Source organism: Schistocerca piceifrons, chromosome 3 (genome assembly GCF_021461385.2).
Source record: "Schistocerca piceifrons isolate TAMUIC-IGC-003096 chromosome 3, iqSchPice1.1, whole genome shotgun sequence".
In the NCBI taxonomy this organism is placed as follows: domain Eukaryota; kingdom Metazoa; phylum Arthropoda; class Insecta; order Orthoptera; family Acrididae; genus Schistocerca; species Schistocerca piceifrons.
Genome location: NC_060140.1, coordinates 297,500,522 through 297,515,329, shown reverse-complemented (window position 1 = coordinate 297,515,329; position 14,808 = coordinate 297,500,522). Strand labels below are relative to the sequence as shown.

At 41.5% G+C, this 14,808-nt stretch overlaps 1 protein-coding gene across 1 annotated transcript in view; it reads right to left on the bottom strand.

The window, feature by feature from the left end:
• Positions 1 to 12,446: 12,446 nt before the first annotated feature.
• LOC124788608 overlaps positions 12,447 to 14,808 on the bottom strand; it is a 111,473-nt gene continuing 109,111 nt past the window's right edge. The window contains exon 7 of the mRNA XM_047255877.1: positions 12,447 to 12,538. The gene's annotated coding sequence lies outside the window, so the exon portion shown is untranslated. The remainder of the gene's footprint in view (positions 12,539 to 14,808) is intronic.

Genomic DNA, 14,808 nt, shown 5'->3' with positions numbered 1-14,808 from the left:
ATGTGAGTGTGTGTGTGCATGCGCGCGCGAGCGCGTGTGTGTTTGTGTGTGTGTGTGCGTGTGTGTGTATGTGTGTGTGTGTGTGTGCATGTATGTATGTGTGTGTGTGTGTGTGTGTGTGTGTGTGTATGTGTGTGTCGTTGTAGTAGTTTGTGTGGGTATTTTCAAGCCTACAATGTCAGCCAATGATTTTACGTACATAACTCTTTGCTGTGTAATATACCTTCATTGAGAGGTACAAAAGCCATTTGCTGGTAGCTCACAGTGCTTTTCGTGACACATTCAACGGTGTTCTAAACTGAACTGAACTGCGTTTACTAGCAGATTAGGTGTCTATCAAATGTCTGTAAAGAGCTACTTTTTCATAGCTTCAAAAACTGTTTTGACTTTTAGGCAGTTCATCTTTATTTGCAGCCAGTAATTCTCTTAAACTGCATGTGTACAAATCGTTGTTACTTAGGTTTACTCATCAAATGTCTGGAAAAAGGGCCCTTGTGTATACAGCATGAGCCATTTTGTTCTGGACGCAGTGATGTACTGCTTAACACAGAATCAGACACAGTGATGTGTGTAGTTTGCAGCCAGGGCTGGCTATTCCTCAGGCCCCATTCTCTGCCCTGTTTAGGTCGCTGTAAGCCGTTGTGTATGAAATAGCATTTAATGCTGATTAGTGTCTCTGCTGATGCTGACTGTGGCATACCTACAAAGAGAGTCGTGGTGCATAAAGAGAAGCTACCTTGGAAGATGGGTTTAGGAATTGCAAACCTAATTTTATAGCTTTTGTGGACTTAGAGAAAGGTTTTGACAGTGTTGTCTGGAATAAACTCTTTGAAATTCTGAAGGTTGCAGGGTAAAACACAGGGAGACAAAGGCTATTTTCAACTTGTATAGAAACCAGACAACAGTTATAAGAGTTGAGGGACATGAAAGGGAAGTGACACAGTGTTGTAGCCTTTCCCTGGTGTTATTGAATCTGTATATGGAGCAAGCAGTAAAGGAAGCCAAAGAAAAATATGGAGTAGGAATTAAAGTACAGGAAGAAGAGGAAAAAACCCCGAGGTGTGCCGATGTCTTTGTAATTCTGTCAGAGCCAGTAGAGGACTTGAAGAGCAGTTGGACAGAATGGCCAGTGCCTTCAAAAGCAAAACAGGGATAAGTGAATGTAGTCGAACTAAATCAGGTGATATAGAGGGAATTAGGAAACGAGACACTTAAAGCAGCAAGTGAGTTTTGTTATATGAGCAGGAAATAACTGATGTTGGTCGAAACTGAGAGGATAAAAATATAGACTGGCAGTGGCAAGAAGAGTGTTTCTGACGAACTGAAATTTGTTCTGAAAGTATTTGTGTCTGGAGTGTAGCTATGCATGGAAGTGAAACGTGGATGATAATTAGTTAAGACAAGAAGAGAATAGAAGCTTTTGAAATGTGGGGCTACAGAATAATGCTGAAGATTAGATTGGTAGATCAGGTAACTACTAAGGAGGGAGTGAATGGAATTGGGGAGAAAAGAATTTGTGGCAGAACTTGACTAAGAGAAGGGATCGGTTGATAGGACACTGGACATCAACGGGTCACCAGTTTAGACGAAAGAATAATGCGATTCTCAGTCATGATCTGTATGAAGTTGAAAATAACAAGATGAAGTGAGCATCTGTGCTGCAGTGTATGGCTGCTCATTCCTCACGCACGCTGCGACCCTCTCTCGGACCACAAACCAGTCCACGACAGCTTTGGGCAGTCCTGCATACAGGTGAGTCTTCCCAACTCATTTCCTCTCCCTGCCACTCCCGACCACCCTCTGTTCCCTAAGAGCCTAGAGCACATACAACACTTGGGCACACTCCCTTCTGTGATCAAGTGATTAACGTACTTTACCTGCGTTCTCGATGAACATACATAAAGTCTCTGTCCACCTGTGTTGTTTTCTCTATGAGATTACTCAAGCCATCTGGTGGATACCACAGTATTTTTTTCTATTAAGGCACCGCAGACAACATTCTCTAACCCCATCTGTTGCTGCTGCTATTCCATCTTGACAACCTGAACACTGAAGAGTCGCCGACATCCAAATTTCATTAGTTCAACACCATTTTACAGTTACTGCAAATTTAGTAGCTAATAACATTCCCAAATCATCGAATAGTTTTCAGCGAGGCACATCAGACGAAAGAATAATGTGCTGTTTGACGTATTGGAAATCCTGTTTTTAAGATGACGGTGCATGCACTTTCTAGCCCAGGGGATTCCAAACTTTCTCTCTGATGCAATACTTTGAGAATCCTTGTACTTTTATGGAACACCTTATTTATTTTGAAAGTTAATTAAATTATCAAAAATGAGAAAAACTTGTTCTATTTAGTGATTGCTTCAACTATTAATCATAACAGAGAAGTTGTAATAAAATGTAAAAGGTAATTAAAGTCGTCAAAAAGTCGTGAAACAACGCCATGTTATTAATAGTTTTTTGCAGGGGACTTATTCACTTCCTGCGGAACACCGATGTTCGGCAGAGCACAGTTTGGGAAACCTAGAACATTGCTAATTAACCTATAGCCTGCATAGCAAATCATTCAATTCGATTCTCTCTTGTTCATTGTAGTTTAGCGTGAAAACTCATGTTTGAAATAAGAAACATGCAACTGTCGCTATGTATCTTCTTGTAAGATAGTTTTTATCTTAAAACAATGCTCATGGATATACTTGTCTACATTACTTCAAACTTGTTCTGTATACTGTGTTGTATGATACAAGCACTAGAGTTTGAACCATTTGTTTTTGACAGTATAGTCAGATCTACCTGTACGTTTTGCAAATGCTGTGAGTGACATACATCAGCTCCTTTTCATAATTTGTGTCCATCAGGTTACTCACTGCCTCATGCATCACATATTATCAGGCATTAGTTACATGCAAGTATCCAGATTCATTTCTATGATTGCCGTTGTCTTTCAACGTGTTCTCCCCCAATGTAACTTATAATAACATAATCATGGATAATGGATAACAAGAAATACTATGTACATATAATGTTTTCTTGTAACCATAATATTTTTGTATCAATGGTTAACACAATTCTTTAGCTTCTCTTGGTGGGTGGGAAGGGGTCCTCAGGACCCTCATGGTTTGTATCCACACCAGATTTAGCTGTCTATCTGCTTGGCATCAAATTATGATATGATTTACGGTTCACATCTCGTGTATGTGCAGGAAGAGCAATCATATTTTGTTCAGTAGCAAGTCCACAGCGTAACTTACAACTACAATATCGTAAATCGCAAACACACGCACACACACACACACACACACACACACACACACACACACACACACACACACACTCACACTTATCCTTCGCTGTTATTCGTTCAGTTCCAAGACGTTAGACTGTGTCCTGTAATGGGTGACAAATATACAAGCTTATTTTAAGCATTTCGTGATTTCATGGGCCATTACAAAGTGAAAGTTCTAGCTTTCAAATAACTAAATTTGTGTCAATTCTATTTACTCGATAATATTTCGGTATCTGTGGTAATATTTTTAATGGCAAATAAATTTCCCACTATCAGAGCTTACTTATATGACGAAATTTTTGTTTTCACCTTCCTGCACTTCTCACCCCTCTGAACTTCTTCTCCATCTGTTCATAATCTGCTGTAATCCTTTCCATTTGTACCTTCTAAATCCCACTCTTTAATTCAAGCTTTGAACACTGTCTGTTGGTGATATTATCACATTAATTAAATTTAAATTTCGGTCACAACCAGCTTAACGTCCTTGTAATTCATCTGCAGTTGCTGCTGTTCCGATGCATTTGAGCTGACCTTTCCAATAACTCTGTAAATAAGCTTAGTACAACTGTTGGCTATAGTACTTACTTTTGATACATGCTTTATCGTGAGCTGTCTATCATTACTGTGGTAAACTACTGCTGTGGCGACTTAAAGTAAGCTGAATGTGATTGCATCACTGATGAGGCAATTATATTGGATGAAACACTATTTTTGTTGGCATTGTGTACTCAGTCTGTTGTCTGCATGTGGATTATGTGCCAGTGGTCCTGCCTGTAGTGACCCGTCCCCAGGTCCCCGTATCAATACACTGAGCCACACTTTGCCCCTTTCTGCAGCTCACCAGTCACGGAAGACAGCAGGCTCACTGCCAGCACTCACTGTCAGACACACAGCAACCATGGCTGGATTCCTGCTGCAGATGCACCACCCAAGACAACCACCACATTGACCCATCTGATAGTGCTGCCGTCTCTTTGTATGTGCCGAGTTGCCTCAATACATGCATGCGTGCATGCACACACACACACACACACACACACACACACACACACACACTCACACACACACACACACATGTGAGCACGCACTCTCACAGTGCCATTACGTGTAGGAAAGCTAAAATATCTGAAAAAGAAAATGTAAGGTCTCAATCTAGATTTAATGTTGGTATGAAAAGTGAAATGGAATAAAGATGAAGATATATGGTCAGATGAGGCGCGGGTGACATTCACAGGATGAGAAAATTGTATCATGGGGGAGAGGTTAGCTATGACTAAGGAGGTTGGGCAAACAGTGAGTAATTATGAACAGTTTGGTGATTTGTTTTCAATAGAATCAGCAAACCAGTGCCGAAAAATAATTCAAGCATGTAAGTCAACAACGGACCCAGAAAATCTAGTGAGGGGAAGAGAGAGTATACGACGACAGTGAACGGGTAAATCTGCATGCAAAGCGAGATGAGGAGCTAATAGTCACAGAGGACTGGAATGCTGTTGCAGTAAAAGGGATAAAGATAAATTTACGTGACAATGTGGGATCTGTGGTAGGAACGAATGAAGAGAAATAATCTCGCAGTTCTGTATGGGTTCAAATGGCTCTTAGCACTATGGGACTTAACATCTGAGGTCATCAGTCCCCTAGAACTACTTAAACCTAACTAACCCAAGGACATCACACACATCCATGCCCGAGGCAGGATTGAACCTGCGACCGTAGCAGTCGCGCGGTTCCGGACTGCAGCGCTTAGAGTTGTGTATTAAACAACTATTTATAAGAAATACACTCTTCAAGAATAAAACCATCAGAAAGGGTCGATCGAGGAGGCCTGTCCTACCTCATATCCTCCGGTTGTGAAACATTGTCACAGTGCAACACGTTCACGTAACTGCGAGCAAAATGCAAACCGTATCTCTGCCCACTGCAGATAACACTTGTATCAGTTTCAGTAACAGATTTAGAACGTCATGTTGACCTGTTGTATTTGTTTTCTTGTCGGCAAATTTGGGAGGGGGGGGGGGGGGAGGGGGAAGGGCAGCAACCTCTTCGTTTCTCAGTAACACTTGCACACGAAGTCTTCAGTTACTTGTAGATGGATTCCTGTTTCTGTCTTTCCCTATGGAACTTTTTGCCCTTATGTCACAACACTTGTCCTATTATGCTATCCCTTCTCCTTGTCGCAACTGTCCACACGTTGCTATTCTCGCCAATTCTGCGGAGAACATCCACATTTCATTTCTTATGGTCACATAATTTTCAACATATTTCTGTAGCATCGCTTTTGGAACACTTCGATTCACTCCTTTTCCTGTTTTTTCCCACAATCCATGACTCATTTTCATACAATGCTGTGCTCCAAGCATTCTTAGATGTTTATTCCTCGGACTAGTAGATCCTCCAAGTTTTACTAGCCATGTCATACCGGTGATCGTTTACTTCTTATAAAAATGTTACTTCATCCCTTACTCTTAAATTTGCTTGGAAGCAGAAGACCTTCAAATGGTCTGCTTAGTGGTCCCCAGTTTTGATGTTAAGCTCGTCGCCAATATCATTTCTGCTACTCCCCAACATTTTCGTCTTTCTTTAGTTTATAAAACTAAATTCTATGTGCGTTAGGTAATTCATTCCATTCAACAGCTCAGCTAATCCTTTTTCACTATCAGTGATGGTAGCAGTGTCTTCAGCAAATCCTATTCACCCTGAACTTTACTCCTATTCATGAAACTTTCTATAATTCCACTATCGGTTCACCCTTCTTCAGTTTCAACAGTCTGGGACAATGACTGCAGCCCTGTGTTAAACCTATTTTACTCAGAGTACTGTTTTCTTCCATTCTTGATTATTGTACATTGCCACCCTTAATTTACTTTCACGAAGGGAATTAACAGAAAAATGGACCCACAGTTAAGTGAAAAAGGATCAGATGAAAGAAATCAAGATAGTTAAGAATAACATTGGAGTTGTTAACGCGGAAATAGATGATATCAAGAAAGAAATAATTGTCATGAATTCCGAAATCAATAATCTTGAGCAAGACATGACAGAGGTACAGTCAAAATAGGAAGCATAAATAGTCGTTTTGAGACGGAAGTGGAGAGGATCGACCAGAAAATGGAAGACACTGTTGAACCCATTTTTGAAAATAAAGTACTTGAAAAGGTAAAATTAGTACGAAAAGACGACAGGGAAAAGGTTACGAATTTGCAAACTTTAGTATCAGACGTAGATAATAGGGTGAAGAAACAGTTGACTACGTGTGATGAGAAAAAGAGGTAAGAGGAAACGTTAGCGACGACCGCTTGCCAAGCAGTTACAAAAGTAACCGAACTAGAAAAGAGATTATACGAAAAGCTGCCGTGTGTGTTATGTCACGTACATAATACTGAAATCTTTGCGAATGAGGAGCGTTTCGATCACCTCAAAAATCAGGATGGATTGGACGCCACCGACTTCATTAAAAATTGCGAAGTATTGCCAGAATCGTGGACGGTTAAGAGAAAAATTAACGCTGCAATCGACGTGCTAGCAGGCGATGCTAAGCAATGGGGCTTGAATCTCGATGTTGTGAACTTGAGCTTTCAAGAATTTAAGTATGAATTCTTGAAATAAGATTGATCAGAGCCGAAGCATGAGATTGAATGGCGCTATTTCATACTCTCAAAATCCTACGACGAAAACTCGTGCGGCTCAATGAAAGAATTCTGCGATTATTGGATCCGCAAGTTAGAATATTTGCATGACCGACGGACTGAATCGGTGATTGTCTAAGAGTGGTGGAAGAAGCTTCTAGGTGATTCCAAGAGGTACTTGGGCAGTAGTTACAGAACAATTACTGCATTCTTAGAAAAGGTCGAATACGAAAATAATTGGCTTAATAAACGCGAAAATTTTAAAAGTCGTGGTAATAGTAACAATTACCACAGCAGCAGCAATCATAACAACAGCAACAATGGCACTAATGGTAACCACCACTGTGGTAATAATAACTCACACCTCTATAACAGTAACAGTTATAGTGAGAACAATAATAGTAGAAATGACAGAGGCCAGTATTATGTGAATATAGTATGCGGTTCTTTGCAGAGTTTTGGACGGCAGGAGCAAAGTTAGCAGTTGCGACAAATGGATAGAAACGAGCCTGACATACTTAATGAAGGCAACCATTAGCCGCCCTGGTTTAGGGCCCAACGGGTGTGGGAACACTTTGGCGCCCCTTAGGCAACGTCGCTATAATAGATCCGAATGGATAAATCGGCGGTGGGAGAATATGCAGGAAGACACAGAGCGAGTAACGCACCCGCGGTAACAGTATTTGTGGATGAAACGGCAGTCAACAAAGCGATCACTGTCCGTAATAACGATGAGAGTAGAGTACCGGTCATTAACGAAGATGCTGGCGCTGTTAAAACAACAACGGTACCAAAAGCTCCAATACAACGTGATTCGCTGGCGGAGTTAAAGAAGCCGATATCGAATAAAACTTCCGTTATCGCGCAGGACAATGCGGAACGCGAGGAGGTGTGGTTAGGTCAGTTCGGGCGGATTATAGCGAACTGAAGGATTACAGAGGATTGTATGGGAGATGTGCTAATGGAGAGAGCGAACAATATTTGACACTTCTCAATCCGCACGAAATTAGCGTTTATGAAGAAACGGAGAGCTCTGCATCGAAGAGACAGGCTTGTCCAAATGTTTTAGCAATTGAAGTAGCCATCCCCAACGCCGCTGGTCCTAAAGAAAACAGAGGCGAAATTTCTGAAGAGGGGAAAGACGAGTTTGCCGATGATGACTGGGTACGACTAATTGAAAGCCTCGTAGATTACATCTGCGAGGTTAAGGCTGTCGTCATACAGTCAGACGAGAGTCGGGAGAAGAATTAGAAGCAGAAACAGAGCACATTTCTCCAAGCAATTTGGGAGATGACAGTCATCTTCCCTAAGAAAATTTACCTGACTTGCCAGTTACCGAATTACTGGTAATACAAAGTTAATTACTCGAAGAAATTGATAAAAAGGTTACTCTGCTGGGGTCAAAATTCAGCAACCCGAGAACAGGAAGAAAGAAATTATTAATGTCTAAGAACAGAAAATGAAAAAACATCAGATAAACCGCTTTCGGTGTCAGAGTCGGACGGATTTTTATGTAATGACCTTGAGTGTGGATGAGGGCTTGTTATGGGAAAATGAATTCTAAGGTGTATTGGAATCGTACTACTTTCTAGACGCAGAAGGACGAAAGAAGATAGTATATTTGTAAAAATATGCGTCGTCATCAAAGTGAGGAAATATGCTTGAAAATAATGAAGTATGACAAAAAGTATAGAGGTAGAGAAAAGTTTCTATCAATATTTAGAGTAGATTCTTCCTTCAGAAGTGTCTGTTGCACACTTCCTCCTACTAACCGGCATTATTTTCCTTCAGTAACAATAGCTTTACTCTCTGTAAAATTTCATTAGACATATGCGATCACAGTCAATTACATTGCAATCCAGTAGGCCGATTAGAAAGGTGGAGGTTAGAAGCACCATCACAGTGACCACATTCTCACAAAACATACAGTGCCAACTCGAGGCCTTATGGTGTGGGGTGCCATCAGATACATTCACAAATCACAATTGGTGCATAACCAGGGCACTGTGACCAGTGTGATCTACGTTAATGACATCCTGCGACATGTGACCATACCATTACTGCACAAAACCCCAGAAGCGATTTTCAGCAAGACAATGCACGACCACATGCTGCTGCATGAACACGTGCCTTCTTGGGATCACTGGATGTCGGCCTTTTGCCCTCTCTCGCCAGATCACCAGACTTGTCACCAATCGCAAATGTGTGGGGTATGTTGAAACAACAGCTGTAGTGCTCTGACCCAATGTCTACCACCGCAGGTGAACCACAGAACCAGGTGAATGTAACATGGATTGCACTACCACAGGACGCCATTCGCGCCTTATACGCATCGATGCCATAGGGCATGCAACAAGGTATCAGCGCGAGTGGCGGACCCTGTATGTACTAGGCAACAGGACACATGCTGAACCGAGGAGACTGATATGCTAAACATTTCTGTAGAACATGTCCTGTGAATATGAACGTCCTTTCTCTAGTCAATCAAGGTGTTCTGTTTTTTTCTAAACATGAGTGTAGTTCGTACCTAGTGCCTCTCTGAGTGGTCCAATTGATACAGTACCACTAAGTTAATACTGTGGAAGTAATTTCGCTTGCGAGAATGTTTCTAAAATAATTTCCACCAGGAATATGAGAGGGAAGTCTTTAAGATGTACATATTCTTTCACAATATTAACGCTTGCTACATTTGGTAAGTGCAAGTGACGTAGTTTGTTTGGCTTCCGCCGTCAGTGTTTCTTTCTGATGAATAATGGAATCGGCAGGCTGCACCTGTCACCCGCCTCGTGACGTATGAGAATGGCGAGTGGCGAATGTCTGCTTCTGCTGTATCCAATATGGCAACTCCTCCTTCTTAAATATCACTAAATCGCTGTTAATATTATTGCTGGCTGGCAAATGAGTGATGAGTGCTGTAATTCGACAATGTCTGAAAATCTAATCTATGTAGTAGCGTTTGTGGCAGGGTGTTCAGTTGGGTGGGAAATTAACTTCAAACAGACAGCGATTTCATTTGCATGTAAGTTATTTTTAACATTTTCTGTACTTCGTTTATGTATCTCTAGCTCAACAAACCGCCATCCCATCTCACAAACGCCATTACTCTAGTCTGGTGTAATACTGTCTTTAATACTTTGCATTCAGTTCAAACAATATTTCATACTGACAGTTTTTTTTGTGTTCTTTACTATAAATATTTTCCACACCCTCTTGAATCGAACCACTAATCAGCCTAACATACGCCATTACACGCCCTTCCATACGCTACTGACCCTAGGTTGTCTTCATCTTCGTCTTCCCATAATTTTACATTGCTGTTTATTTATGTTGGCATAGTACTTATATTAAAAATAATACACATGTATAGCTTTTATGCACATATCTGTAATTTTCATATTTCACCTATCATAAACAATAACAAATAAGTAAACACATGATAAAAAAAAATCTATCTCAAAATATAGTTAAATGTGGTACAATATGATAATTTTCAGGTACATGAAGTACCAGAAGTGAAAGCCACGTAAAAGTTTCAGAAAACAGTGGCAGCATGTACTAATCGAACATGAAAACTCGTGCCATTCCACATGCAGCGAGACGCAGGACGAGGTATAACAGTGCAGTTAATTATGTACTAAACGATTATGCAGTTTTCAATATAAGATAAATGCAGACGTCTTTTAAAAGCTTCGTATGAATCAGTGAAAGAACAAAGATTCCTGGAAACGCCTTGTAAGAGTTCATTCGGTTGGCTTTGCATTAGAGAACGGTGGTTAAAATAATTTACCGTATCATTATTTTCGCCTTTGACCTATGTTAAGTATCATAAAATGTTCTTATAAAAATATCGAAGTAGAAGACGGAGGAGAAAAACTTTCTTCACGCATAATCAATTGTAGTAATTAATTACTTGCTCTCAGTGCATTAAAATACGTAAAATGAGTCTAACATGTATAAATAGGCATGCAATTATGTACAAAGAACCAATTAGAAAACGAAGGCACGGGTTGTACGCTATCAGGCACAATTAGTTTTGTCACAGCAGCTAGATACAATTCTTACGACTGATAGCTGGCTTTAGTATGGTCTACGATGAAGACAGCCCTTTGAGAAGAATACTATTGGACATTTTACAAAGAGGATTCTGCAGTCACAGACTGTTTGTTTTCCCTCCGAGCCAGATTTCTGTCAGCTGTTGAACACAGTTCTTGCTCCAGACTGATGATGTGTGGGTTCCAACAAGCCAGTAGTCTGTTCTTGAGAAGAGGGAGTGTCGCTTCGTTACAAATGAAGAAAACGAACAGCAATGGTCCCTGAACCATGGTAGCAATATGCACGTAATATACGAACTGTGCTATACCTTCAGCCTGGTGGAACCCAATTCTAATAAGTATGCATATCCCACTTAAGGTGGTAGTCTTAACTGATACGTAAAGAAGTTGTCTCTTTGAGCCAAATTTGTCGTTACTATAAATTTGGAGTTCAGTCAAGGATATCTTAGTACGTAGGTACATGTATCCTAGTAGTCCAAGACAGATCAAATTGAAACCTATCGACAGTGAGATACCCACCAGGAATATTATCCGACTGTGGATCACGTGATATCTGCTCGTCTTTTCCAATGCAATACTTGCTGCACATAATGTACTCCATGCTATTAGTGCCAACAACACCTGACGGCATAATACTTTTCTCGATTCAGCAGGTAGATGATCATTAGGAAGCCTCAGATGGCGAACGCATGCGTACATTTGGTAGCAGAACGAGTTTAGCCAGATACAGCCGAGGAGCGCGAGGGCGCTGTCGACCAGCACTGTCGTAGACAAGTCGGGGACACCAGCCATACGATACAAGACCTCGGAACACAGGATCTGGATTATGCCTGTAATCTGGAAGGACAGGAATATCATTCCAGGCAAATTACGTAACTGGGGAAGGTATATGTACACTCCAGCAGTCAGAAAGCGGAAAATAATATTCACGGCTATAAACGAGATTTCTAAAGGTTTTAAGCTGTCAATTTTAAAATCCTTGTATTTCAAGGTGGCACTGCTTAGACTATCTTTGTAGTTCAGTGTTCTTTCTGATGCCTTTGCGTACCCATCTAGCGCTGATAACTTGTCCGTTGTTGAGTTTGATCCATTTGTATAAAGATGGACGCTACATACCTCGAGCCTATTATAGAAGGAAAAATCACGACACTTCACCAACAGAATAGCTCTGGAAACAGAGCAGATGGCATCTGTAGCATTCGATTCCAGACACGACTGGTCGTCAGGACTATCGAAATAGCAGCGAGCATCATGTACGGACTGCATCATACTAAAGGGGACATCCTGACAAATGCTGAAAGAGTTGACTGTCATCCAGGCCAAGAGGCAAAGGTTGACGTTCGCCCTCTGCGTGTAGGCCAGGTAACTGGTGACGGGTATGTGGGGCGACCGCTGCACCATGTCTTCCCACAGCTGTATACGGCACTGTTCACGCTGCCTGATGGTTTCTGGTGGCAGGTCTTCCAGTGGACACGTGGGGTGGTCCAGAGCGTTCGCCAACAGCTGCATGCAGCCAGTGTCCACGGAGAGGGTAGCATTGCTTCTGTCCTCCAGCTGCCACTCCTCATCTGCAAAATAGTCACAGCAAGTAGGTGGTGCTCATACACTGAAGGAAGCTGAAATCAAAGTCTCCTCTACACGATTAGACTAGGAGTTGTGGAACTGAATTGTCGTTGATCAATGGTTAGAACAGGTCGCGACCAACAAATTCCCAGGGATTATTACCTCAAATGATGTAAGACGGAATGTTACCAAAAATTCTAATATTCAGAAAGTCGTATATCAGAGATTTGTTAAATAACACAACACGAAATGAACATAAACAGTTACAATTGCAAGAAACCTTTTTATTTTTTAGGTTACCGGTTTTGGTTGGGTGCAGACCATCTTCAGACCTTATGTTAGGTGCTGATGGTGAACGGAACAGGCGCTACACCTTCACTACAGCTAACTGCTAGAGTTGTGGTACTTGCTCCGTTCACCGCCACAGCCTACCATCATGGTATGAGATCTGAAGATGGTCTAAAACAGACCAAACCGGTAACCTCAAAAAAAGAAATTGTTCTTCAGGTTGTAACTAGTTACGTTCATTTTAAAGTAAAGAAAAACGTTGTTTCTCAAACATTACTGCATACTACACAAGTATATTTCATCTACAGGGTATCAGAGAAGACTCCGTATCCGTCCTGACTTTGTGCCGTTCGGGAAATTAACAGCGTTTATTGATGTGACTATCCTGAAACTAACAAAAGCATTGTTATTAGTCTTGAATTGTATTGTTTCAGTATTGCATTGTTGGAGTTGTGCATCCATGGTGACACAGTTACTCTGTAAATTTGCAAGGACACGATGCAGTTCACTACGTTTAACCACATTAAAACAGATACTGAAATGAAAGGAGTTAGGCCAATGTTTTTGATTGACTTACCCAACAACAATATGGAGCAACGAGTTGCATCTTGCTGTGCTTTGTTGGCACAATTTCTGCCTTGTCTTACTCAAGAGTATTCTGCCAAAATTCTAACTTCTCTTTAATTTTGGAAAAGCTCCAAGTGATTCACCAATGACAGTAATGATTCCGAGTGCTGTCTAATCTCTAGTCAAGTTTTGCCGAGATTGCGACCACCGCCCCAATACAATTCAAGATTTCGACAGAGCGTCTCCAAGAGGGGTATTTTAGGTTTTATCATTACACGGAGGTAACAACAGAAGCTAACCATCTTTCTAGCCATGTTCCTAAGTAGCCGCTGAGACATTGTGTCTCTCGAGTTCCCACGGCAGCCTTCCAACGGCTGCTTTTAAGTAAAGGAGATATTCCTTCGCGTAGATCTCGCATCTTTGCACGAGCGCTTGCTAGCTGGCGTCACTTTAAAATAGGGGAAAGTGAGAGTGGAGGCAACTTCCGCCCTGAAGCCCAATTTAAGCTTGTGACGGTTCAAAATTATTTTTACCAGTTTTCGTGTCGTCACCATACAATTTCATCGTCCCAGTCTATTGTAATAGGAACCAAGAAGTAAGATAAGTTGCATTTCATTGCAACTAAAGTCTATCTTGATACATATGTTCTAGAAAAACCCATACTGTGTCCAGCAATGGAAATATTTGTGCAGACATGCCAAAGATCATCCGAACACCGTTGGTTGACACCAGAGCCTGGGCGAGCTGACCATTAGAAGAGCAACTGATGGCCACAAGATTCTTACTTTATTTGTTAAGAAATGACAGCAGCGCCCTACATTTGTCTCAATTAATGCTCCACGTATGGTACTGACGAGGGTTTCAGTCAGTCACTATTGAGGAGCTAAGGAGACAGCGAGCTTGGCTTGGTAGACGACATACACTGATCATCGAGAACATTAAGACCGGCGAACTACTATCGGTATAAACCTATCCAAGTGACAGCAGTGTCACCTGGTGACGAATCACTGCTAGTCAGAGACACTAACGGTGCATGTAGTATCAGTAAGCCTGCCGTCCATCTGTAGAACTGGGATGGCGCGCGATCTGTCGGACTTTGGCCGAGGGCCGATTGTGATGGCCTGGAGGATCGGCATGAGTATTTCGCAACCTGCACGACTTTTCAGGTGTTCGAGGAGTGCTGTGGTCAGTGTCTTCATCACATGTAGAAACCAAGGTGAAACCACGTCCAGATGTTGTAAGGTTGGGCGGCCAAACCCCATTACAGATGTCAGTCGTCATAGGCTGGACAGACTGGTAAAACAGAACAAGCGGCGAACTGTGGCGCAACTTACATCAGACTTTAATGCTCTGCAGAGTACAATGTACGAGCGTCACTCCAAAAGAAATGCACACTATTTTTGTAAAAACACAGTTTTCA